The sequence below is a fragment of the Lissotriton helveticus genome, chromosome 1_1 (assembly GCF_964261635.1).
Source record: "Lissotriton helveticus chromosome 1_1, aLisHel1.1, whole genome shotgun sequence".
In the NCBI taxonomy this organism is placed as follows: domain Eukaryota; kingdom Metazoa; phylum Chordata; class Amphibia; order Caudata; family Salamandridae; genus Lissotriton; species Lissotriton helveticus.
Genome location: NC_136057.1, coordinates 1,276,194,943 through 1,276,222,918, shown reverse-complemented (window position 1 = coordinate 1,276,222,918; position 27,976 = coordinate 1,276,194,943). Strand labels below are relative to the sequence as shown.

The 27,976-nt window shown below is 46.3% G+C and overlaps 1 protein-coding gene across 5 annotated transcripts in view; it reads left to right on the top strand.

Annotated features, from left to right (window-relative positions):
- KMT2E (lysine methyltransferase 2E (inactive)) overlaps nucleotides 1-27,976 on the top strand; it is a 2,078,550-nt gene that overhangs the window by 88,511 nt on the left and 1,962,063 nt on the right. For all 5 annotated transcript variants that reach the window (XM_078680502.1, XM_078680521.1, XM_078680476.1 and 2 more), the window contains exon 2: nucleotides 21,795-21,951. The gene's annotated coding sequence lies outside the window, so the exon portion shown is untranslated. The remainder of the gene's footprint in view (nucleotides 1-21,794; nucleotides 21,952-27,976) is intronic.

The window sequence follows — 27,976 nt, the reverse complement described above, 5'->3', positions numbered from 1 at the left end:
TAATTGTGCGCATTGCCGATTTCGCGGGCACTTCTGTAAAAATGTAGGAATTTTTACAAAAGTGACGATTTTGCGGGCACTTTTGTAAAAATGGCAGCATTTTTACAAAAGTGACGATTTTGCGGAAAACCGCGAAATTCGGGAGGGTCTGCCTAGTTTTGTGTCGACATGTTTCGAGGTATCCCCTAAACCTCTTCTTCAGGACAACATGGGGGCCAGCCTCATGTGTACCACTCCGTGCAGGACCTATAATAAAGTGAAATAGAAATTATAAATGCACACCTATTGTGTGACCATTAGATAAAATACATACGGTTGATTCTGAACACGTAGTATCTGTTATGGAGAAGAAAAAACAAAATGCAAGTTAATACATACTGCCTGCCCACCGCTCTTGTGGGCAGATTTTGTCATTATGCTGCGCGTAAACAAAGGTACTTCTTAATACGGTGTAAGTGCCCTTGAAAGTAACATTAATTAGTGCTTAGATCCTTTGTGGATTAACATACCACACTAGATGTCTCTATTGTGAGAAAGCAAGGTTAAAAACATAATTATAACACTCGTGATCATGGACGAAACAGGACACACACAACATATAACATAAACCTATTTCCTTTTTTTTTAAACCTACTTATTTTGTGGCAATAGTATGCCTTATGGTCTGTCTGGGTGGAGGGGCCTGTAGTAACCCTATAGAATAATAAAAATACACAAAGGAATGAACATTTAGGAAATTGTGGTAAGCCATCCCTCCCTTTTGTATGCATTACTCGAATAAGTTCAAAAATGCAGATAAAAAACCTTTGTTGGTTCCTATAAGGAGAAAAAGGTCTTACTGTTCTCAGCAACCCTCCGTCATTTCGACCTACTCGTTCCCAGGGCGGACCGCATATTTGCGTGTCTGTGCCCGTCCGCATCCTTATTCGCTTGGCATCGGTTGTGATGATGGGGTTTGCGTTGCACTTCCGGCTATTGCCCGCCTCCATGTGCCCCTCGCATTAATGAAGTATTATGTCTTGGAGAGGCGGCATCTTCGCGACTTTAGGGGCCTTCGCTCTATTTGAGTGGCTTCTATCGGCTGTTTCCTTTCTTTCCCTCGGCAGGGTGTTGTGGGTCCTGCCTCTGAGGCTTGCGGTTTACGCGGCCGGACCCCTGCTCTTCCCGGTTGCCCCTCATTAATGGATTACCTCGTACAGGAATGTGCAGCCAGCCCAGGAATGCTCGCCCCAGCTCCCACACATGGTTGGCTTTGTTCCAGTGCTAGGGCAGGCCCCTCCGTGTGCACACCCAGACTTGGAGGGGGTGGAGGAGGGCGGGTTGACCTAGTCATGTGCGTTCGAATAGGTGGTATATTCTACATGACTAAGATGCATACCACTGGTTTCACTTTAGCACTAGAAGATTTCATTTTCTTCTTGTACCCATGTGTGTAATGTCTAGGGGTCCCCAATTACCACACTAACCAAGGTTTATGCTGTGGCAAACATGAAAAACTACCATCAAGAGAACAGCAGAAAGTAACATAGACCTGCTCTGAAAATGAACATCTATTATGGCTAATGTTTATCTCTCTGTTATACTGCGGTGTTGTCTGGAGTCTTAATTAAAAAGATCAAGCGCAGCAGAGACAGAGTCCAAAGGTGACACCATGTGCTCTGGATTCGGTAAACTTTGTGCTCCTACTTTCTGTTGCTTCCCTTTTACCTTTTCCCTCCGTCAGCATAACCCAGGGTAGTTCACATTTTTCATTCTATGATTCATGGTGGTTTAGTTTGTCCCAGTACTATATGCTCCCACTGTTCAATAGTTTTAACTATACCCATTATGCACTCGGATATCATATTTCCTCTTCTTTCTAAGGCAATACTTGCTGCATGTAATAAAATCGTGGATAAGCAAGCAAAATATTGTAAGTGACAATGCCTTTTATTTATGTCTTTAAAACCTGATAGCAGCGTTCACGCACTGCTTGCAGGTTTTCAGAACACATACATAAAAGGCATTGCCATTTACAATGCCAATAGCTCAAACTCTCGCAAATGCGAGACCTATTGCATTGCAAATGCTTGTTTATTATGTACCGGGTATATAGCAATTATTCTGGGAAAATGTATACAAGGAAAAATCGGTATGAAGGACACCTATGTATTTCTGAAATAGGAACAAAATATAGAGTTTAGAAACAGTAGATATTTGCACATTTTCAAAATTGGGAATACTCAAACTAGCATGAGAATTATCGATCATTTTTCAAAATTACTTCTTTTTTACACATTGTCTTTCATTCGGAAGGCAGAAATGCATTGAAAGTCAATAGGTAATAACAGTTGCTTTACAAATCTGAACTGGCCTGAGTCTCCAGATAAAAATGGTACCTCACTTGTGTGGGTAGGCTTAGTGCCCACGACAGGAAACAAATCACAACGCAACGTGAACACACCACATTTTCACAATGAAAAATTACCCTTTTTTTGCAAAGTGCCTAGCTGTTGTTTTGGAACCCTAGCTCTGCCGGCACCTGGGGGAAACCTAGCAAACCTATACATTTTTCGAAAACTAGACACCCAGGGTAATCCAGGATGGGGTGACTGACTTGACTGGCTCACACCAGGTTCTGTTACCCAGAATCCCTTGCAAACCTAAACAATTGTCAAAAAAACACATTTTCCTCACATTTCTGTGGTGGAAAGTTCTGGAATCTGTGTGGATTGACAAATTTTCACCCCCCCTGCGTTCCTCAAAGTCTTCCAAGTAAAACTGTAGCTCACTTGTGTGGGTAGGCTTAGTGCCCGCGACAAGAAACGGAGCAAAACGCAACATGGACAATCCACAATTTCACAGTGAAAAATGCCCCTTTTTTGGCAAAGTGCCTAGCGGTGGTTTTTGAACCCTAGCTCTGTCGGCACTTACAGAAACCTTAGCAAAAGTATACATTTTTGAATACTAGACACCCAGGAGAATCCAGGATGGGGTCAGTTGACTGCCTCTCACCAGGTTCTGTTACCCAGAATCCCTTGCAAACCTAAAAAAATTGTCAAAAAAACAAATTTTCTTCACATTTCTGTGGTGGAAAGTTCTGGAATCTGCGTAGATCCACATATTTCCACTCACCCCCCGTTCCCCAAAGTCTTCCAAGAAAAATGGTACCTCATTTGCATGGGTGGGTCATGGACCCGTGACAGGCAAGGGCCCAAAAACTATTGAGGCAACATCAAAATTACCTATCACAAACCAACCTGGTTCTGCAAGGGGGGTCCCATGAGTTTTTGGCCCTGGGCTCGGCGACCATCTACCCACACATTTCTGGAAACTAGACACCCGGGGGAGTCCAGCGAGGTATGGCTTGCGTGGGTCTCCTTATGTTTTCCTACCCACAATCCCCAGCAAACCTCAAATTTGGCTGAAAAAAATCACTTTTTTCTGAAATTTCTGTGTGGGAAAGTTCTGGAATCTACATAGATCCACAAATTTCCTCCGACCCAGCGTTCCCCAAGGTCTACCGATAAAAATTATACCTCACTCGCGTGAGTGGGTCAAGTACCCACGACAGGCAAGGGCCCAAAACCTATTGAGGCAACATCAAAATTACCTATCACAAAACAACCTGGTTTTGCAAGGGGGGGGGGGTCCCATGAGTTTTTGGGCTCGAGGGCCATCTTGGGAAATTGACCAAACCCATACATTTCTGAAAACTAGACACCCGAGGGAGTCCAGCGAGGTATGGCTTGCGTGGGTCCCCTAAAGTTTTCCTACCCAGAATCCCCTGCAAACCTCAAATTTAGCTGAAAAAAATCACTTTTTTCTCAAATTTCTGTGTGGGAAAGTTCTGGAATCTACGTGGATCCACAAATTTTCTCCCACCCAGCGTTCCCCCAGGTCTCCCGATAAAAATGATACCTCACTCGCGTGGGTAGGCAAAGTGGCTGAAACAGGGTATGGCCCAAATCATATTGTTGAGACTTCAAAATTACCTATAACAAAACTACCAGGATTGGGGGGACACCTGTTTTTTTTGGCCCCGGGCTCGTGGCCATCTAGGGGAACCTACCAAATCCACATGTTTCCGAAAGCTAGACACCCCGAGGAGTCCAATGAGGTATGGCTTGCGTGGATCCCCCAACGTTTCGCTACCCAGAACCCCCTGCAAACCTCAAATTTAGCTGAACAAAAACATTTTCCACATATTTTAAAATCACCATGCTGGGACAAATGTCCTACTACCCAGCGGTTCCCCTTGTTCTCCTGAGTAAAATGATACCTCCTTTTTTTTTTTTTTTTTTTTTTTTTTTAAAGTTTTCAAAAACCTTTATTTGCATCAAAAGTGAAGACACAGCCAGAGCGCCTACAACCCTGGGGCCGGCGGCGGGCAGCCATCGTGTTGTAAATAGTTTCCGAGATTACACAGCCCATCAGCCGACAACCCTGAGGTCCGGCGGCAATGCGAATACAAACATACAGAATTCCAGTTGCGTCCTCAATAATCAAAGACTGCAGACATTGTTATTTACGACCAGGATGAAAGTACGCATATACTCAGCATTTCCGCAATCTGCCCCAATAAGGTAACACAACTTGGCAGAGGGCACCAAACAGACAATGCCAGAAAAGAAACGCCTCCCCCCACCCCCCCAGAACGCACACACAGTACCCCGCTCAGGCCAGTCACTGCAGAAAAAACGGTACAAATTAGGACAATCAGGAGTACCTGTGCACAAGTACACCCTAACACCGTATTTTCACACACTTCATTGGAGTATCCACCACTCAAGATCGGGTTCTTCCCCAAGGCTCCTTTGCTCACCCTGGTAGTGAAGGTAGGAAGGCCGCATCCGCTGCACAGTCCACCACTCAAGGCACTCCTGCTCACTCCCTCCATTTTCAGTTCTGAAATGTGGTGGACCCCTCATCAGAGACTACTCCTCCACTCCCGTCTCTGAACCCATTTTGGGCGCCTCAGCATCAGCTTCCGAAGCAGTGTCCCCCCCCTCGTTTGGCTTCCGTAAGATAAGATTGTGTCAGGTGCCCCACAAGTCTTACCTTTGCTTGTGACGCAATTCCGCAGAGACGACAAGAGCACCCGTCCCTGTACCCACCTGACCCTCGTGGAAGGCAATACCCAGCAGGGATGAGATGGACGCAGGGATGGGAGTCAGGGTGTAGGGCTAAATGATAGCGTGGAGCTGGCGGGGCATCCCGGTGTCAACTAGAAACCAATAAAGAGCTAGATCAGAAAAGGAGTCAGACCAGAAAAAGAACCACCCCACACATGCACACACAGACCTAGTAACCCTCTGAGGACTTACCAATGCTTCCGGGAATAAGGTTCCCAGACAGGTTCAGCTCCGGATACAAATAGCTACGGTAAGGCGCTCCTGCGCGTTTCACCCAAGCCCAAACCAAAAGAAGCGCTCCTGTGCGTTTCACCCAAGCCCAAACCAAAAGAAGCGCTCCTGCGCAGGGGCAAAACGAACTTAGTCAAAACAGGTAAGCAAGCGCTCCGGCGCGTGTAGCAGGAAATAGTGCGTAGTCACTCAACCTGTGGCATCCCCAATAAGCAACACAAGCCAGTTGGCTGAGCTGTTTCCCTAGTAGCGCTCCTGCGCGGTGGGAAACCGAAATGTACAAAACCAAAACAAAACACTCCTGTGCAAGGTCTACAAACACCCTCAAGGCGCTCCTGCACGGCAAGGGTTAAAGAAACAAAAACAGGCATATCCCTGGATCACCTAGGAGGAAGAACAAGCAAGCGCTCCTGAGCAGCGCAGACGTGAAGGCAGAACAGCACTCCAGCGCGGCGTGACTCTATGGTGACCGGCGAGCCTCAGCAAGCGCTCCTGCGCGTGTAGCTGACGTGACAGCAGAGCAGCGCTCCAGAGCGGCTTGACTCTGTAAGAAACTGGCAGGTCTCGGCAAAGGCGAAAGAAGTCCGCCTCACAGGAACCTCCAGCAAGGAATTCGAAGCACATAGCTGGCGGGAAACGCGCTGTTTAAGTGATTCCCCCGGAAGTGCTTCTGTGCTCCCAGGTTGCTGCCCGGGACTAGACCGGGACTCAACTTCCGGCCGGAAGTGAGTATTCCGGCGTTCTGTGTGTGAATGCGGGGATGGCAGGCCGCGGCATCGCCGCGAACCGTGACAGCACCCCCCCCCCAGAACAGAACCCCCCCAAAACCCCCGGAAATCAGAAAAGAGAGACAGGGCGAGGGCTCAGGGGATGACTCCGATGGAAAGCACGAACCAGAACAGGAGCGTGGCGCACATGGTACAAGGGTTCCCAGGACCGCTCATCGGGACCGTACCCTTTCCAGTCCACCAGGTAGAAGAGCTTGCCCCTGGTACGACGGGACCCCAAGATAGCCCTGACCTCATACTCAACGTGGCCCTCCACCACCACCGGAGAAGGGGGAGACGGAATAGAGAGCCGCCAGACTGGACTGCACGCAGAAGGGAGACATGGAAGACCGGATGGATTTTCATGTGCGGAGGAAGCGACAGCCTCATGGCCACAGGGTTGACCACCTTCTCGATAACAAAGGGACCCACAAAATGAGGCAACAGCTTCTTGGGCCCGTGCACGTTCAGGTGCCGAATGGAAAGCCACACCCTATCACCCGTGCGATAAGCGGGTTCCTTTTGTCTGTGAGCGTCAGCATGCGCCTTGTAGGAGTCCTTCGCCTTGGCCAGCTCGAACCGTGCCTGTTGCCAGAGTCCACGCAGTGACTCATGATAAGACCGCACAGTGGGCAGTTGGCTATCCAGAGGCACCTCCCAGGCAGATGTGCGGGGATGACGTCCTTGGAGGCAAAAGAACGGGGACATGCCGATGGCTGAATGCTTGCTGTTATTGTACGCATACGCCGCCATCCATAGCACTTCGGACCATTCCTTCTCGACCGTAAGCAGCAAACAGCGGAGGAACTGCTCCATGGTGTGGTTTGTTCGTTCGGCTTGACCATCGGTCTGGGGGTGGTACGCTGAGGAGAGGCGTACGTCCATCTCGAGTATCCTGCATACCTCCTTCCAGAAGCGGGACACACAGTTTTGGGGTACAAGTCCAACATGTTTGATACCAAACATGACCGGGTTTGGTGCAGCCGCTATATAGTTAGACATCTTGTAATGACTGATCCACTATATGTATTATAATGGCTGACTGCACTTACAAAGCCTACAGAATTAACTCTGGAGATTGTATGGGGTGTACTGCTCATTCAGGGGCACCCTCACACTTTTAACTAGGCACCCTGCCTTCAGGACTGAAAGGCCTGCCATATGGGTGACTTCTAGGTTTTAAGTGTAGTAATCTCAGATATAAGGAAACATATCTGTCATGAGTGGTGCAAGCACCAACTCACATAGGCTGCAATGGCAGTTCTGTAGTCACAGTTTGGGTGGTCCCTCAACGGTGGCACAATACATGCTGCAGCCCATGGGAGACCCCTGGTATACCTGTGCCCTGGGTGCCTGTTCCCATATCTAAGCAACCTGAAGACTGTGTATGGGCAGTCGCTCGGCACCCTCAATACTTTCATTAGAAACCCAGGCAAGTTCGCCCCATCTGGCCAGCAGAACTTTCTTGCCGTTAGACCATCGGAGCACCATTGCAGTGCATATTGCAATAGTCCCGCAAAGAAGTATAATCTCAAACCTGGTAATCCCAGACCCGAGTTCCATAGCTAGTTGTAACCCAGCCCTGCCTCCCCCCTCAGTTTTCCATTTTTGAAGAAACTGCCACACTTACCTCTTTTTTCATCCCCCACACACTCATCTTGAACTTGTAGATTTCCCAGAAAAGAGTGCCATAGCGGTGATTCCTCCTTCTCTGACGAGAAGGGCCTTAATTCTCTTATCAAACTCGATTTCTTACCCAAAATCCCTCCAACTGCTGCCAGTGACAGGTGATTACAGCTGTCACAGACTTCAGCCCGGGGAAAGGAGAAGTGGGAAGACAAAAACAAGAGAGACTGCCTCAGGATACACGGTCTTCTAGAATTTCTTCTATGAACCTGGAAGAATATTAATAAAACAATTACTTCTCCCTAGCTCTATACTGCCAAACAGATTCCCCTATTTTAGTTCAATTACCTGGTCTGTGCTGAGGAATAGCCCCTCTCTATGATGTTTAATTTTTTGATTATTTGATCGATTGATTAGCATTCTTTACTTTCTCAGAAAATGAATTGTGAAGATATTTAGTAAGATACCATTGCCTTTCTTTCTTCTTTTTTTTTTTTTTTTACAATTAGTAGTTGTAATAGTCTCTAAGTATTTTTATGAAGTCATATTATGAATTTTACATCCAAGTGGATTGTTATCCTTGGTTGTTGCTTTTCTTTTAGCAATGAGAATCCTTTTATCCAAAGAAATTGTCTTTACACATTACAAGTCTTGTGGTAAACAATGCTGTCAGAATTGCGGTGCACTACGCTGTTAGAAAATGCGGCTCTCAAAGCTGCAGTAAGCGGTAGCTCAGCACGATGCTGAAGTGCGGAAGCACAGCGCTTCCGGAAAACACAATTATGCTGTACACAATGCTAGTCTGGATACGCTTACTTGAAAGATGGAGAAGGCTTCGCTTCACTGAAGCGTTCTCCAGAACTCTGACTCTGGCTCTCCCTCGACGGAATACTTCTGCAGCTGAACCGAGTATCGGAACAGTAGGAAACTCAAAAGCGGATTCTGGAGACAAAACGAAACAAGCATTGGCATAGCCAATAGGTCTCGCCTTTGGGACCTTATAAGTGTTTAGCCATGCAACAGTTGATGTTGTTGCACCAAGGATAATGTGCTGGATAACTAAACACTTATAAGGTCTCAAAGGCGAGACCTATTGGCTATGCCAATGCTTGTTTAAAGTTGCCCTGCTCTTCTTTCCCAAGAATGCCTTCATAGTCACAAAGAGCCTTGTAGGCCAGTACATATATATATATATATATATATATATATATATATATATATATATATATATATTTTTTTTAAACTCTTTATTAGCAACTGCATATCAGCACAGTATACATCAATACATGTTATCAGCAAGCAGTCTTTTCTGTTAACTCCCGCAACTGGTAATTCCAGACCTTCAACTTGCATTTGTATGCGCTTATTACCAACAGAGCACATAATTCGTGCACATTCTTAAATCTTAAAACAATATATTTCGCGCCTCTCCATTACAGTGCCACTGATATTACTGTGCATTCGACGTAAACGTGTAACAATATCCCATGATCTTTTCGGTCTGATCTTTCCCCACCCACCCCTCTCCCACCACCCCTTTTCCGTACGTCTCCTGGTCCATTCAAGTACCTGGTATATCGTCCATGGCCGCAATCATCAGTTTCTCAAGTAATGTAGTCCTGCCCAGCTGCAAAACCTGTACTCTATCCGGGCTGGGTCGTTTCACAGCTAACCCACCTCGCTCCCCGCCCTGTCACTCCTAGGGGTCGCCTGCCTGAATCAGCTCCTGCCCTCCCTCCATTTCCTCTACCTCCAGGAGCATCTGCTCCCACTCCTGCGCAATTGGGTATTTCCGTTGTCCTCCCTCTTCCTCCCTACGCAGAACCATTCCCTCTGCTCTGCCCCATCTGAGTAAGTCAGTACGCCACACCTCTAGGTCGGGAGTCCTGGCAGATTTCCACCTCATGGTTAGTACCCTGATTGCCAACAACAGTGCTAAGTCTAGGAACTTCACCTGGGCCTTGTGGTGTTTAGGGCATTTCCGGTGCCCTATCAGGCACGGCAGTGCCTCTTCCGGGACCGGGAGGGCCGTGATTGTACTAAGGGCCTGGCATATCCCCTCCCAGTAGCCCCGCAGACGTGGGCACGCCCACAGCATATGGAGAAGGCCAGCCTCGTCAGCCCCGCACCTAGGGCAGCAGTGGGGGGAGTCTGGAAACATTTTATGTAGTCTGTGGGGGGTAAGATATGCCCTGTGCAACACCATAGCTTGTATGAACTTAAACTTAACGTTCCGATAGGCCAGTACATATATAATGGTAAAAGTGAAGTGACTTAGTTGAAAATCCAGAACTGATTGAAATTCACCCTCATCAAATGGGGCCAGTTAACTGTGCCCACTTCATATAGAACATAACTCGTTAGCATGACTCTAGACTCTTCCTCGGGTATCCAGTGAGATAGCTCAGTGAGTCAAACACTTCTGTTGAAATTGCTGGTCATTCCCACCTCTCAGAAGAGTTTTCAGCTCTCACCAACAACCAGCCTACAGCCCTTTGCAGGCTGATGACACCTGCAAAAGAGAGAAACCGCCTCTTTATATTAGTCCCTGAACACCAGGCTGATCAAGGTATTTAATTGTTTTAACTGACGTCCTAAATAACCTACAACAGCTTCTAGGCCACGTGGCTTTTCACTTGCGATTTAACTTTCAAGCATATGCATCCTTCTGTCGTGATGGAACTGTGTACTAATTGGAATCAGATGTTTCCTCTGACCTTTCCTCTGACCCCCTACAGCACCTTATATGATCGCCAAACATCAGGAGGTGAAAGCAAATGGAGGCAGCCATGTGGGCACTGAGGGGTCCTTTCTTTTCAGCCGGTGAATTGTGGTCCTCAGAGGACATTCCTTACATTAACAGATAGAGATGTGAAATAAATCTCACCCCTTGCCCTCCCACCACACTGCTGGGGGCCCACAGAGAGAGTGTCCAAGAAAGGGAACCGGGGACTATTCAATCACGCATATCTGAATGCGAAAAGGAGGTGTCCGTCAACAAAGTCTAATTAGACTCCCACGGTCTAGAAAAGCAATTTTATTTATTTATCTGAGCGCTTTTTTTGGGCCGGTACAGGGCACATATAATACTAACTTCTGTTTATATAGCACTTCATACTGCACTTGTGACTACAATGAACAAAAGAAATGCCAGTACTGTCACAACTTATTCTTTTTAATTCATCAGACCATAAGAATTGTGCACTATGGTCGAATAACACAAAAATGTTTGAATGAATCCTTTATTTTTAATTTTTAAATTTTTGAACAAGGATTATCGGTTATTAATTCACCAATCCATTATACATTACACGACCTCTTCTTATATACATATATTTACACAATATTCACAAAAAGATTTTTTACAATGTCAACAATATTGTCCAAACAAATTATGATTTTGAAACAGTCATACCCTCACACATTCACACCCATACACAACAAAAATTGTTATCACAAAACCTGGAATCAAAAGTATTCACAGTAAGCCATATACAATAAATTCTCAATGATAAAACTTTTTAGAAGTTTTGTATGTTACTCCTTTGTTTGAATGGCAAAAAAAAGGTTGTCTACGCGTTTCGAACTCACACTGTTCGCAGAGTTCTCATCAGGACAAAGTAGCTGTGAAAAAAAGGAGAACAAAAAAGCCTTCCTTTAGGGTCATATCAGAAATGTTGGTAACCTTACTTCCAACCTCCAAGCCGCCGTGTCTTACCTCTAAAGTCTAATAGAGCAGTATGGGGTTACGTAGATCACCCGTCGAAGTCACCAGTAATCCAAATCAAACCATCTGTATTTAAAAAAACAATCAATCCCCAAACCATCTCAATGTCAGTCTTTCTTTCTTTCTAAGCAGACAAAGTGTGGGTAAACTTACTTTTATATGGGATAGAGGTCAATTGTGGAACATGGAGTGTAGCCAGTCCTGTGGGGGAATGTACAAAAGTGCATGTTTTTAGCGTCGTTTCTTATTTGACAGACCTTCAAAGCACGCATCAAGATGTTAGTGCTTACTTGTTAATTGACCTCTATCCCATATAAAAGTAAGTTTACCCACACTTTGTCTGCTTAGAAAGAAAGAAAGACTGACATTGAGATGGTTTGGTTATTGATTGTTTTTTTTAAATACAGATGGTTTGATTTGGATTACTGGTGACTTCGACGGGTGATCTACGTAACCCCATACTGCTCTATTAGACTTTAGAGGTAAGACACGGCGGCTTGAGTAATGGAGGTTGGAAGTAAGGTTACCAACATTTCTGATATGACCCTAAAGGAAGGCTTTTTTGTTCTCCTTTTTTTCACAGCTACTTTGTCCTGATGAGAACTCTGCGAACAGTGTGAGTTCGAAAGGCGTAGACAACCTTTTTTTTTTGCCATTCAAACAAAGGAGTAACATACAAAACTTCTAAAAAGTTTTATCATTGAGAATTTATTGTATATGGCTTACTGTGAATACTTTTGATTCCAGGTTTTGTGATAACAATTTTTGTTGTGTATGGGTGTGAATGTGTGAGGGTATGACTGTTTCAAAATCATAATTTGTTTGGACAATATTGTTGATATTGTAAAAAATCTTTTTGTGAATATTGTGTAAATATATGTATATAAGAAGAGGTCGTGTAATGTATAATGGATTGGTGAATTAATAACCGATAATCCTTGTTCAAAAATTTAAAAATAAAAAATAAAGGATTCATTCAAACATTTTTGTGTTATTCGACCATAGTGCACAATTCTTATGGTCTGATGAATTAAAAAGAATAAGTTGTGACAGTACTGGCATTTCTTTTGTTCATTGATACTTTGTGGCTTAGCCTTGCTGTTGGGGGCCCAGACCCAGTGGTGTTTTTTTTGCACTTGTGACTACAGCTGCCAAGATTCCCAGGTCCATGCGCGACCATCTGCACCAGTTCAGGTTTTTACTTTGCTTTCTGGAGCTTGTGATCCTTGTTTTGTAGTATGATAAATTAGACTACAAGCACAGGAATGGCCTAGGTGAACACACAGCACACGGGACATCCATGGTCTATTGGCACTCGTGCACTTTTGGCGTTTCCCTTGCGGAAGCGAGCAGCTGTGCCATCTGATTCGAAAGCGCAAGCAAGATAATTGAAAACAGATGGCGCCGCTGCTCCAAACGCCTAACGGGCACGATTGCCAATAGAGAACAGTGCAAAACATGCACGAGTTTGAGCAAAAGTCCTGAGCGATTACAAAAAGTCTTCTCCTGAGTAGCGCTAACGCGCTGCGTAGGCAAGACCTAAAAGCGAGGTTTCTTGTCAGGAAATACACAAATACTAAACACTGCCTCTCTACGAGGTATTCTGAGGCAAAAAAAAGTTCAGAAATTATCAAGCGGCGCAGATTAAACTATCTCTGTGAAGGCGCGTTGACAGGCTCTGCTTCTTCATGAAAATCTACAGTTGAAGCGCACCACGCAATACTTGTGCAGAAGCATTGTTGCCGTTTGGGAAGTCTCGAGCCAAAACAACTAGAAGGAAAACCCAAGCAGGAGATGACAATAAGCGGATCATTAAGTCAGTTTCTGGGAACCCTCAACCAATACAAAATGGATCATAGGAAGCCTTCCATCAGGGACTGAGTCTTCTCCAATGCAGATATTTCACAGAGGGCAATTTAGCAAGCTTCTGAAAAGTTCTTTTTGTGACAACACTGGTGCAAGAAAAAGGGTTCTTTACATCTCTCTACTTTTTAAGTTCAAAGAAAGGAGAGAGCTTGAGTCCTAGTTTGGATTATTGCTTTTTAAACTGATCATAAGGAAGATGAAGGTAGAGAAGTTAAACTTATGGCAAGTTCAAATTATTTGCAAGAGACTGATTAAATAGTATCTCTGGAACTACAGGAAACCCATTTCCACATCCCTTTTCTTCAGGTATGAAGAAAGTTTCTAAGGTTTACCACAGGGGATTTTCACTTCAATTTGGCCTTTCTTCAGTTCAGAGGGGGTTTACAAAAGTCATGGTAGCTTATTTAAGGAGGAAAAATGGCATTGGTCTGACGTGTACTCTGTCAGCCTGAGCAGGAAAAAGCTTAAGATTAACAAGGCATCAAAACAGCTTCACCCTAGGGCTGCCATAACGTATTGCCAGAAAGCAAGAACTATATAGCTAAGTTTGAGCTACTTTTAAGTTTTCTTTATAATCATAGCTTTGCCCCACAGGGGCTTGCTGTTTAAACTTGTGGATCTCCAAGTCAATCCCAGAAAATCATTTTACAAATCTTACTTTTTTTGTACTAGAAATCTGTTTATTTTTTTAAGACAAAACACAAATAACAGGGCAGTAGCAAGCCGACAAATATGACCATCATCTCTGTTCAGAGGAAGTGTCTGAGAAAGGTAATCTTCAGAGCAGTACAACATATATAGGATTACACAACATGAGAAGAACCATCTTCAGGGTTATATTGATGTTGGATCAGCATGGTAGTACACATATCACATAAACAGCCCCTCAGCAGAGAAGGATATGTCAAAACACAGTAGGAAATTAAGGAAAAGCACATCAACCATTAACATAGTAGAGTTTGCAGTTGGGCTTACATATGGCAGTGACTGTATGGGGAGACCTGTATACCAGAGCATTTCAGGGCATCGGGTCGCTGGGTATATGTGCTAAGGGAGATTAGGGGGTCAGGTAGAGAAGGCTGGCCTCTCCATGCTTAAGCCGATATCCTGTTGGGGAGATGTTTTAGTCGAACAGGCTGAGAGCTTTGAGTCTGGGTGGTGTAAAGCAGGAATGTTGCAACCGGGTGGAGTAGGTTACCAATGGTTACCATGTGTGCATACATTTTTTGTCAGTGTGGGACACCCTATTGTAGCTCAATGATCAGGGCGTGCCAAAGGCGTGTAAATCACTGAGTAAGTGACTGGGCAGAGGCTTTCTTCCAGTGGAGTGTGATAAGTTGCTTTGCTGCGCTAAGCATCTGGGCTTTTAGCCGCCAGTCAGCATGTGACATTGCTTTTAAGTCCAGGGGGCGAATGCCTAATATTACCGTGTTGTATACGTTAAGTAGCGGGTAGCCTCCAACCCATTGATGTGGCTCAGAAACTTCTTTCAAGTATGTTATTACAAGGGGGCGGGACCACGAGATAAGGAGGAAGTCATCTAGGGCCAAGTCGCATCTCCAGCAGAGCGGAGAGGCAGTGGGTAAATAGTGCGTAGGCGGGATGGGGTGTAATACCACCTTAACATAGTTTATATGCCATCTTTCGTTGGGGGATGCTTCTGAAAAGCTTGGGGATGTCTTGCCACAGCTGCTCCCATTGTTTCTGGGTGATTCCTATGGTAGTGTCAGAATGCTTCTGGGATTGATAGGGGTGTGTTCTAGCAGGGGTTGAGTGTTGGAGTACCTGGTAAGTGCTTGAGATTAAGCTCTCTGTCCCAGTAAGGAATCGAACTAGCTCCCAGTGCATTGGTACGATGGAGTGCCCTGTGCCTTCATTGAAAGTACTGTAATCTAGCTGAATTGGGAACCTGAAATTCTTGTTTGCACTGGGGAAATGACTGGATATTGTCATACACAAACAAGTTGTGGAGAGTGCAACAGTCCCACTCCCTCCATTCCAGAATGGAGTGAGCCTGGAGGGCCGAAGTAAACTCCGGGTTACGTGCAAGTAGGATGTTCGAGAGGGGAAGGTAGTAAGGCTTCTTAAGACTAAGTTTGTCCCAGATTTCAAGGACCATTCTAGTGTGAACAGTTATTTAGGCGCTTCGTGGTCTAGCTTGTTTGGGAAGTCACGCCAAATCCCAGAGGGGTCTGCAAGATACTGCCTGCTCCATGTAGAATCAGTGCTTTTCACTCTCATGGATGACTCACTCTGAGGTATACCGTAGATGGTCCGCCCAGTAATACTCGAGAAGGTTAGGACACGTAAGTCCCTCCTGATTTCTGGGGAGCAGAAGTATAGATGTTGGGGGTGGGCAGTGTCTGTAAGAAGTAGAGTAACTTCGGCAAGATGGACATTTTAACAGCTTTGAGGCTCCCTAGCCAGAATACCAGTTGCAGATTCCATCGGCAGAGGCCGTCCAAGACGAGCGCCAATAATCCTGCCAGGTGCCGTGTGTCCAGGATGCTAAATCCGAGTTCAAGTTTAGCCCTAGATATTTTATAAATTTGGGTGCCCATTGGAAAGGGGTAAGGGACTGCAGGCCAGGGATATGGGGCTGGGGAATTGTTAAATTCAGGGTCTGTGGTTTGGCCCTGATTATTTTAAAGGCAAAGACTGTTTTAAAGGCATACAGGGCCTTCACCAAGGGGGGGAGTGATGGCGCAGGTTGGGTGAGGGCTAGCAGTATATCGTCCGCAAAAAGAGTAATCTTGTTCTTGCGCCCCCAAAGGGAATGCCCTCAATGTCCTCCGCTTGCCACATGCGAATTGCGAGGAGCTCCACAGCTTGGGTGAAAAGTAAGGGCGAGAGTGGACAGCCCTGTCTGGTGCCCCTCACCAGGTGAGTTGGCTGGGACGGTTGTCCATTGATGCAGTTGGTAGCTGTGGGTGCGACATAAGCTGCCATTAACTGGGAAATCAGGCCCAGGCCCTGGCCCAGCCCAACCTTTCAGAGGATCTCCAGAAGGAAGGGCACTTGGATCTGATCAAATACCTTCTCTGCATTGAGTGAGAGAAGGCAAGCTGAGATGTTGTTGCGATTGGGTTTTTCTACTAGGTGATGCAAGGCAGCGAATATTGCCTGCTCCCTGGATTTGACGGATGAAGCCCACTTGGTCTGGCTCAATTAGCCCAGGGAGGAAAGGCTCCAGTCTGTTTGACAAAATCTCTGTATAGATCTTAGCATCTGTCTTCAGCAGGGCGAATGGGTGTTGAGATATACACAGGGACGCTTACACCCGGTGGCAGTGGGTCTGCGGACGCTGACCGTGCGGGGGCTTGCCTCATTTTTAGCTGTTCTATTTTTAACCATTATTGTGTTCTTTTCCTCACCTTTGCCGCTGCTGCTCCCTGCCTTTCCCGCTCCCCAAGCCCCGGTCCGGCACGGCTGAGTGCCGCTTGTTCCGGAGGGCTGACGGGGTAGCGGGCGCCATCTTTGGTGGGGCAGTGGTGGGTCGAGGGTGAGCGCAGCAGCCATCGCGCTCACATCCCTACAAAAGGGACGCCCCATGCGCATGCGCAGCGGACGCTTACACCCGGTGGCAGTGGGTCTGCGGACGCTGACCGTGCAGGGTCTTGCCTCATTTTTAGCTGTTCTATTTTTAACCATTATTGTGTTCTTTTCCTCACCTTTGCCGCTGCTGCTCCCTGCCTTTCCCGCTCCCCTAGCCCCGGTCCGGCACGGCTGAGTGCCGCTTGTTCCGGAGGGCTAACGGGGTAGCGGGCGCCATCTTTGGTGGGGCTGTGGTGGGTCGAGGGTGAGCGCAGCAGCCATCGCGCTCACATCCCTACAAAAGGGACGCCCCATGCGCACGCACAGCGGACGCGGGCAGCGGGCGCGCCGGCGGCGCCCGAGGGCGCGCCCAAGGCAAGCCCGTCTGCGCCCGGCCGGGGCTAGGGGCATCTTACTCTGCCCAATTTTTAACCTTTTCATCAGCCCAGCTTCGTGCCTTGCAGGGTCCGTGGTCCCTGGCAGATTCCATCACTGCCAAAATTTCTAAACTCGGCCTTATGCCGACTTCTCCGACTCCCCTTATTTTGGCCCCAGTCCCTTCCTCTTCGGCCCCTCTAGAGCCACCCCCTTCACTTTCTACGACCCCGACAATCTCCGTATTCTTGTTGAATACAAGATCTGCGGTCAAGCATTACCACAAACTTTTTGTTCTGCTTGACACACTCAAACCCGACCTCCTGTTTCTCACCGAGACTTGGTTCTGTTCGGACTCTCTCCCCTCCCTCCTAGCCACCCTCCCTTCCTCTTACTACGCCATCCGTGCAGATTGACCGGTCTGTAAGACTGGCGGCGGAGTTGCTCTCATTGTCCGCACTGGCCTTCATTTTCAGCGGCCCCTTCCATCACAGCGGTCGACTATTTAGTCGTTTGCTCTGCCTCCTTTTCCACACCCCTCACCTGTCTGCTTATGTATCGTCCCCCACAATCACTCCCGCAGTTTCTTCCTGCTTTCCAGGACCTGCTAGCTACTCTGGCAGTGAACAACTCTTCTATCCTGGTACTTGGTGATTTTAATTTTTGGCCCTCTGACCCTGCTGAGGACAGCTTATCTAAAGAGTTCTCAGATTCTCTCCGTTCTTTTAATTTTTTGTCCCATATTCATACCCCTACCCACACTCATGGCCATATCTTGGACCAGGTTTGGTCGCTTAATTGCCCCGTTTACTCACCTGTGGTCTCCCCATGTGCTTGGTCCGACCACTTCTTGATCTCCTTTTCCCTGCAACCCAGTTTGGCAGAGAGGCCTCCTCTCCCCAGGAACACCTGGACCCGAAATTGGAACCATGTTGATATGAAATCCCTCTGTTCCTCCCTTTCCGCCTCCAGCCCTAACCTCCAAGACCTCCCCGCTCATTCCCAAGTGGATTTGTTAAATAAATGGCTAGCCAGAGGCTGTGATCAGGTGGCCCCACTCAGGCGAGTTACTGCCAGGCGTGACCATGACGCCAACAGGTGGTTTAACGCCGAACTTAAGGAGAAAAAGCTTGCCCTTCGGCAAGCTGAGCGAGCTTGGAGGCGCATCTGCTGCCCTATTCTTAAAAGTCAATATACCACACTCCTGTACCAATATAAGAAGTCTATTCTCTCTGCCAAGACTGAGTACTTCTCCTCTAAAATCCTGCTTGCTGAAAATCAACCTAGAGAAATCTTCTCTATAGTGCAGGATTTGGCCTATTCAGACAGAGTCACCCTCAAACCCTCTCCCTCCCAGGCCCTATGTGATTCACTTAATAATTATTTTCTGGAGAAAATTATATTCATCAAGTCCAATATTTCTCCTCCCTCTCCCTCTTTCACGGATCCACAACCCTTACCTCCCCGGTCGTTTCTCGACCACCTCCCCCCGCTGAGTAAAGAAACTCTCTTGTCCCTTTTATCTACGGTCAAGTCAGGTTCGCCTTCCGACATCTGCCCTGCACATATTCTAAAACAAATCTATCTGGCCTGCCCCTCTCCCCCTCTTACTTTCCTTAATAATTCCCTTGCCCAAGGCATTGTCCCTCAATTCCACAAAGCTGCGACTATTATTCCCATTCTAAAAAAGCCAGGTGCAGACCCATCCTCACTAGCCAACTATCGCCCCATTTCTCTGCTCCCTTTCCTAGGAAAACTGCTGGAACGGCATGTCACCAGTATACTTAGCGCCTTTGTGGAGGAGAACGACTGTCTGGCCTCTCGCCAGGCCGGCTTTCGCCCGGCGCACTCCACGGAGTCGGTAGTCCTCTCGGTTATGGACAACCTCAGAGAAGGCATGGATACCAACCAACCCCAGGCACTGGTTCTTCTTGATTTATCCGCTGCCTTCGACACGGTGGATCATTCCATTCTTCTTTCCCGTGTCGGGGCGGCCGGTATCGGGGGAACCGCTCTGGTTTGGTTGGCCTCTTACCTGAGGGACCGTACTCAGGCCGTCCACCTGGCTAACTTTTCTGCACCCTTCACTAAGGTCCAGTGTGGAGTTCCGCAAGGATCCTCTCTGTCCCCTTTGTTGTTTAATTTGTACATTTCACCTCTTATTTTGGCTCTTCAGCAGATGGAGGTCACGATTTACAACTATGCCGATGACCTCCAGCTTATTTTTAATCTATCATCCTCTCCAGATTCTATCTATAATGTTCACTCTGTTATGCTCTTCATCAGGGACTGGATGAACCATAACCATCTGAAACTCAACCCTGACAAGACCGAGTTGGTCTTGACAGGTGGTTCCTCCAGTCCCTGGAATTCTCTTTTTTGGGCCTTCTTCCCTGGGTTCTCCTCCTATTCCCTCCTTTTTGGTTAAACCCCTAGGGATAAAACTAAATGCCCTCCTCACTCTGCACTCTCAGATTAGTTCAGTTGTCTCCTCATGTTTTCTCACTCTCCGCACTATTCGTAAGGTGTCACGCTTTTTTTCCTTTCTTGCACGCAAACTTATCCTGTCTGCGATGGTTATCTCCTGTTTAGATTACAGCAATGTTCTGTACACTGGCGTCCCTGCATACAATCTTCAGAGACTCCAACTTGTCCAGAACCAAGCCGCTCGCCTTGTTTGCAATCTGTCCAAGTCGCATCATGTTACTCCATTGCTCAAAGCACTGCATTGGTTGCCCATTCAGGAACCGTGCCCTGTTCAAAATGGGTTGCATTACTTTTCAGGCTAGGGCTGGGACAGCCCCTGGCTTCATCTCTTCCGAAGTCCAGGTTTACCTTCCTAGTAGAGACCTGCGATCTTCCTCGCAATTCCTACTGGTCTTCCCCCGATTTAGGAAGAAGTCGTCAGGTGGCGTGAAATTTTCCACATTAGCGCCCGCCTTCTGGAATACCCTCCCTATCCCTCTAAGAGCTTCTTCTCACTATCTTGAGTTCCGCAAAGCGTTGAAAACATTTCTTTTCGCCCGAGCCTTTCCCCACTAGTAGTCCGTTCCTCCCACTGCCCGATGGTTGCATCCCCAGCGCCAAGAAACCGCGTGGTAGTAGTGCGCTTTATAAATATTTTAATTTCAATTTCAGGGTGGGGTCCTTACCCAGTCTGGGAATAAGGACTATCTCCACTGTGGCTTTGGTAGGTGTTAGGGTGATATCTGCCATGAATCTGTTAAATAGCGCCACCAGATGGTCCTGAAGTTGGGGAACCATGAGTTTTGTCCACTGGCAATTCCCTAAGGGCCCTTTATAGTGCAACCAGCGTGATAGGGGGGTCTAAGAGCTCCACATGGAGAGGATCTAGATGTTCCCAAGGGCAGGCATTAAGGTAGGTGGCTATGCTATTTTAGGGCTTGTTGGCCCTTTCATAAAAGGTTTGATGGAAATCGTAGAACGCCTGCTGTTTTACCCTTTCACTGGTGGCCAATGTCCCGTTGTCTAGCTTGATTTTAGAAATATGGGCTGGTGCAGTTTGTTGGCAAAGTTTGCGCACAAGCTGAGATCCCACCTTGTCCCTCCTATCATAATATTTCTACGTTAAAGCCAGCAACAAGCGCTATGCCTTGTTTGCCCTTCGTTTACCCCCGAGTGCAGCTAGTTGTATCTTATTTCGTCAAGAGCGGGCAACGTGATCAAGGCGTTCCAGGGTTGGATGCTAGTTTTGAAGTACACATGATCTCCTTTTGAATCTCGGCAAGAATGACTGGATCCCTGAGAAGGTGTGGTGGAAAATACCGCTGAGAGTGACTGGGAGGTGAAGTTCCCATTTTAGCTAAGGTTATTTCTAGATGAGTGTGGCCCACAATGGAGATATCCCAGAGGCAGTCAGAGCCCAATTCCTGCAGCATTGCATGGGTGGTGAGAAAAATATATAATCAATGCTTGAGTATGAGTGAACGTGCAAGTAGAAGTAGTAGTCCTGGCTATCACAGTTACTGTATCTCCATGCATTTACCAAACCCAGATCTGTAAGGTCGTGTTTGAGAGCTGTGGACATCACTCCCATTCCCTGGAAGGATGCAGCATTGTGATCCATTTACACCAGGTTAAAGTCGCCCCCCCACCACCATGCCCCCACCCAAATTTGTCCCTTGGTCTCTCACTCTTTTTTTTTAATGGTTGAGAGCTTCACCTATGTAAGTAAGATGGATAACTGAGCTGTGGGTAAGTTATGGAGCCTTTTGATGAAAAAATAGTTGAGGCACGTTATCACCTTGAAAACTTTATACCTAAATCTGTATAGAATCTGTGATATGCTTTGCTTGATGCTTGTAACATTGCCTACAACTAGGTTTGAATCTCTAGGTCATGCCTTTCTCCAATACTGCTTCATGTGATTAATTTCTAATGTCTAAAATAAGATCTGTTGATCTTTTCCTTGCCCAAGCTGGACATTTTTCTCGTCAGATTCTGCAAACTTGTCTTCTATTATTTATGCATTTTTTGGAATGTGCGTTTCAAGACTGTAATGTTCAGAAAAGTAATTGCTTCTCCTTCTTTTAGCTTCTGTGCCTCCTTTCTGCACCCCGGTCAGTGGTTTCTTCAGGTGCATTATCTTCATACCGTCTTCAGGTTCATCAGCGGAAAGTTTGTTTGCGAGATCCTCCCTCCCTTCCGGGTCAAGAACAAATTCCAGTTCAGTTATTCTGGTCTCCACCTGGTAAGCCATTTCTTATCAATCAACAGATAGTTCCTTTTGCCACAGTTTATGCAATTTATTTTGCTTAATTGTTCTGTTACAGAGTGAAGCCCATTGGGAGCTCACTCGCTTTTGGGTGGGGTGGTTGGTGGCTTAGTAAAAGACCCATGAAATGGAAGGACCATATTTTCCGCCTCCTACACATTCCCTTTATTATTCAGTGACCTACAAACAGTAATTCATCACCGGAGGTATTGCGCTGACCCTGCAGTTTGCTTTACTTGTTGAAATAAGACTTTCACATGCATATTTGAACCACAGACTCCTCAGGTTTAGAATTTCCTCAGGTGCCAGACTGGATAGGAAGATTTGTGAGCAATATTCTGGCCTGCTAGTTGGTGACACCACCTGGTTCTCCAGTAACTCTGTGCCACCCGACTGTGCAGAGCTGTATATAAGTGCACAAGAAGATGCTGTGATCAGAACATAAGCCCCTCTCCAAGCCGCGGGGGTCGCCTTTAGTCTCTTTCACGTGTCCCGTGTGAAGTCTCATTCTTACTTTAGGTATTCTGATAAGTCAAAGTCAAAAACCTAAGAAAGCTGTGCAGAGCTCAAATCCATCACGCCACTTGAAATCGGGTGAGAACGCTGAAGGATATCCATCAAAAGATCCCACCTCAAAAATATTTTCAGATTCTGATTTTGTTTTTCAACTGATCTCACCCAAAATTCCCTGGGTTGTTGACTACTATGTAGCAGATAGCCTTCAAGGAGACTATGCTATAGTTCTGTCTGATGCTTCTGGCTGCCTTTAACACACCTTTGGCTTCACAAAGCTGTGAGGCGCTCCAGTTGGCATTGACTCAGTGAGATTGACTCAGTAGGGCTCATTTCCAGATCTATACCAATGCTAGTTCAGATTTCCTTCTAGGCTCTATGGTCCACACCATTTCCTTTTGTGTCGATGGGACCAACGCCAGCCCAGGATCAGACCCCGATGCTGTTGTCCCATCCGAACCATCATTTCGATGCTCCAGGTCGATGTTGTGGCCATATGCAAATCAGTCTTGACCCTGTGCCTCATGGGAACAGTCCAGCCCGAACTGCCAAGCCATGTCTTCCCTGGACCGGAATTCCGTCCATCATCTTGTGTGTTTTGCTATTCAACCTATGTGGGAAGGGTATGCCCAGACGTGGGTCCTGTGCTCACTACGTCACTGGAGTCAAGCTATCCTGGCTGAAGACGGCTGATAGACAGAAACCGGTCCTAGGATGCTTGATTCCGGTCCAGGGAAGACATGGCTTGGCAGTTCTGGCTGGACTGTATCCATGAGGCACAGGGTCAAGACTGATTTGCATATGGCCATGTCTGAACTGGGGTGGCTTGGTCAGCAAAATAACGATGGATTAAACCCAGATCTGTGACTGGGGGTGAATGTTTTGCCATTGTGCAACATTCCATCCATCATCTTGTGTGTTTTGCTATTCAGCCTATGTGGGAAGGGTATGCCCAGACGTGGGTCCCGTGCTCACTACGCCACTGGAGTCAAGCTATCCTGGCTGATGACGGCTGATAGCCAGAAACCGGTCCTAGGATGCTTGATTCCGGTCCAGGGAAGACATGGCTTCGCAGTTCGGGCTGGACTGTTCCCATGAGGCACAGGGTCAAGGCTGATTTGCACATGGCCATGTCTGAACTGGGGTGGTGTGGAGTGCAAAAAAACGATGGATTTAGGCCCAGATCTCTGTACTGGGGTGAATGTTTGACATTGTTCTGCATTCTGTCCATCAACTGTTGTTTTTGCATTCAAAAAGAGAATGTTTTCTTTGGATAGCTTAACCTAAAGTTTCTTGAACTTAATGTGATGTTTGAGAAGGTACACCCATGCTTTATGGGAGATGGCCAGCGAGATCTTGCCGGCCTTCCTGGAAAACCTGAGGTCTTCACTGGCTCAAACGATAAATAACAGCCAGGATGCTGCTAAGCAGGGATTGCCTAGTGGCATGGACACTACATACTCAGTAGGCAGAGCTCTTGACACCTGTGTAATGCTTAGAAGGCAAGCCTGTTTCAGATCAGCCAACTTTACATTTGCTGGCCCGGTGTATTTGATGGATATGCCCTTTGATGTCTCCAGATTGTTTGGTAATAAGGCTGATCCAGGACTCAAACAATGGAAGGACCTACCCTTGAGGCTCTTGGCTCCAGCCAAGCAGTTCCTCCAACAAAACAGAAACTAGAGATGCTTTTACAGAGGGCTGACTTAAAGACATCATCGCTCCTCTCAATCTGTGTAACAATAGCAGGCCCCTTCTCTTTAGGTCAGTGGACAACTCAGTTCCCACCAGGATGGGCAGATTACCTCTAACTTTCTCCCCTGCTGCAGCAGCTGTCAAACTGACAGGGAGGAAAGATAAAATATTTCCAGAATTTCAGACAGATGGGTATTACAGGTAATTAAATGAGCTGTGCCCTGCTTTTTGTTTCCTCCCTGTCCTCTTTTTACTCACCATCAGAGCAACCCGTAGCATACCATTTCTCAGTTTTGCTACTAGTCAACAACTTTCCTTCTGGCCAAGGATGCCATAGAGCAGGTGCTGGATTCGGTGAGCGTGCAAGAGTACTGTTTGTGCTACTTCTTCGTATCGATGGACAGATGTCTCACGCCTGTACTGGACTTCAGCCCACCGAATGCCTTTCTGATGAAAGAAAGATTCAGAATACTCAGTCTGTCTCACATTCGTTGTGCTCTGGACCCACAAGACTGCATGGTGTTCCTGGACTTTCAGAACATGTATTTTCACATATCCGTCGTGCAGTCCCATAGGCATTTTCTGAGATTCATAGTCTGTTTTCCATGCTTCCCTTCCATCTTACCGTGGCCTCTTGGGTGTTCACAGAATTGATCATTGTGATTTCTGCCCTTCTTCAGAGGTAGGGGATACATGCATTCCTCTGCTTCAACAACTACCTGCTGAAGACTGGCTTGCTGCATTCAGTAGTGGACAACCTCCGGACGACAGGCGAACTTCTGCCATCCTTGGGGTTTTCCTTTAACTAGCCAAAGTCCCACATGAGTCCCATGGAGAGGATTTCCTTCATTGTGGCTGTCCTATACATGTGGCATTAAAAGTCAGAACCCTCACAGAACAAGAACTAATATACTTCTGGACCTCCCCCTCGCATAATATAATTTCACCAGTACTCGCACAAAGCAAATTCTGGCTACTGCACTAGGCACACTGAACTCCAACAAAGCTGGCAAAACTTAACCTCAGAGAAAACAGCCAATGTTGGAACTGCAACAAGGCAACAGGGGACCTGGGCCATCTAATATTCCAGTGTAGCAAGGTCAAAAAATTCTGGGATAGAGTCTTCGTTTTTATCAACCAAACACTAGGCTGCAACCTTAAGAGAAAGTTCCATACTCTGACAACAGCCCTCTTTAACACCGGGATCAACACACAGCAAGACAGTAACCTGCTAGACTTTCTCCTAACTAGCGCCATAAAGGTTATACTGTCCAAATGGAAGAACACCGCCAAAGCGACTTTTAAGGGTTGGATAAACTGGGTGACATTCCTGAGAGGGGCAGACATAACGGCTCTGAGAAATACTCCATGGAGGAAACCAACCAGACAGATGTGGGCATCCCTAGACAAAGCACTAGACCTTTTCAAACCACCTTAGATAACGTGTAAAGCAGAGAAAGTACAAGGCAGGATGTCGTACACCGATCACCAACAAACTACCAACACCTATATGTTACATGTTTTATGTTATATGTGTAGGAACAAGCATAGCGCCGCCAGAGCCATACCAGGGCTATGTTTACAACGATAACCAGCACAATAATGAGCAACCTTGTATAATAAGCTATGCAACTTACTGGCGCAGTGCCCTAGTAATGCTATATATGTTCATACTTCTGTGTACACTGTGTCTATGTGAAAATCAATAAAAATATCCCCCCCCCCCCCAAACAAAAAGGCTTTTTAATGCCTTAGTGAGTCAGAGAAGTTCAGAATATGATTCCGATGTTTCTGGCTTTATTCTGGGTCTTGGTAAGGATGGCCATGAAGCTTCTTGGATTCTTACTCTTAAGCTTCCTCCTCATGCCAGATAGCATATGTGTGTTCAGTAGTGGAACCTCACATTTCAGTGGGCCCAGCATTAGAGCTCCCTCCCACTCAACTAGAAAACGCAGTAGACAGTTCAGGATCTACTGTGGTGGCAGACAAGTGCCAGCCTGACCTGCCGGCAGCCACCTTCCCTTTTAAACTCGGACTTAATGGTTGTGACCTTTGTGTCACTACTGGGTTGGCAGGGGTTCACCTGGAGGGAGTGAAGTTCAGATGGCTCTGGTCTCCATCAGAAACCCAGTTGCACATTAATCTTCTGGAGCTTCAGGCGATCCATCTGGCTCTGAAAGCATTCCTGACACCGGTCAAGGGAGGAGGCTGGTGAACGGTTCTCATGGATATCACAATTGCTATGTGGTACAGCAAGAAGCAGGGCAGAGTGAGGTTCTCAACCTTGTGCCAGGAGTATCTATTTCTCTGGAGGTAGAACATTCAGGTAGACCACTATCTACCCGGGTCTGTCAGCGGACAAGCTGAGTAGGTTAGAAACCTGCAGCTTCTCAGTTACTTTTATGGGATAGATAAGACAGCAAGTTTAATTTCTAGTGGAACTTCTAAGATTGGTCTTCTCATGGATGGTTTTATGACGTTACATTTCATTGTTTCAACGCATGTGTTACAAGGCGAATCCTATTACCATGAATAACCTTTACCACGAATATGCCTACACCACGCATTTCTTTACAACTGATGTTGTTGTAAAAGCATGACTGTTAAAGGCATATTCGTTTTCCCTACCACTGCCCTAGTTCTAAAACCTGTTTCTTGCGCCTCCCCTCCTTTAACCCTTTTTAAAAAAAAAAAAAACCCTGAGCCCTAAAAGCAGACCCCTGCGTGACCCACCTCACCATCAACCCTTCTAAAAACGACCCCTCCATGCCCTGAACCCTAAAAGCAGACCCCTGCGCCAATATCCCCTCTAAAAAGAAAATTACAGTTCACAAACACTAGCATAAAATCATAACTCCGTTCCCCCCCCCAGGCACAATCCCCTTTACCTCTCCACAATGTCACCTCCCTCCAGCTCTTCTGATGCGCAGCATACATCCTAAAGAGGAAGCAGAAGAGTCTCTCTCTTGCCTCTAACGATTCTGATTGCCTTCACCACCCTTACCACACATATACCTTTACCATTCATACCTTTCCAATGAATTACGTTGTAAAGGCATGCATGGCAAAGGCTATGTGTGGTAACTGTGCTCACCCTTGCCACACGTATGGTTTTAACATACATAGATCTAGAGCGGTTCAGCACCCTGAATTTAGACAAAGCATGTCACTTGTATTTGAATAGGAGCTCAGCAAAAATTATCGTAAACAATCAGCACATACAATACATATTCTTTGCAATACACAATATCCTTTAGAAGTATTTTGTTGAAAATTCTTAATTGATTTTCTCAGTGTGATAATCAACTTAAAAGCGTATCCGACCCGTTTCCTCCTCACATTCTTCTTCAGGGCTACAAAAATATACATAAATAGAACACCTATTTACAATATATATACAAATCAGACAATTATCCAAAGAACACAATTTCAAATTAAACGCACAACTTTTTAGGAACAATCCCTAAGAGGATCTTAGTTTACATGCTATCCTTAATTTAATTCTGTTGAGTGCGAGTATATTATTATATTTGAAAAGTTTTATATAGCGCTGGCTAGATCCGGAGATATCAGAGTGCTTTACATGAGGACGAGCATTGTTTCAGAGCATAGTTACAAGTTACATAGTTACAAGTTACACAGTTTCAGAGCATTGTTACAAGTTTCTGGAGCGTAATTACATGCGTTAAACACATGTACGTAAGGGAAAAAGCAGGTAAGGGGAGAGGGGATACCAGGGGAGGTAGACAAAGAATGAAAGAGGGAAAGAGTTTGGGGGAGGGTGAAAGAAACA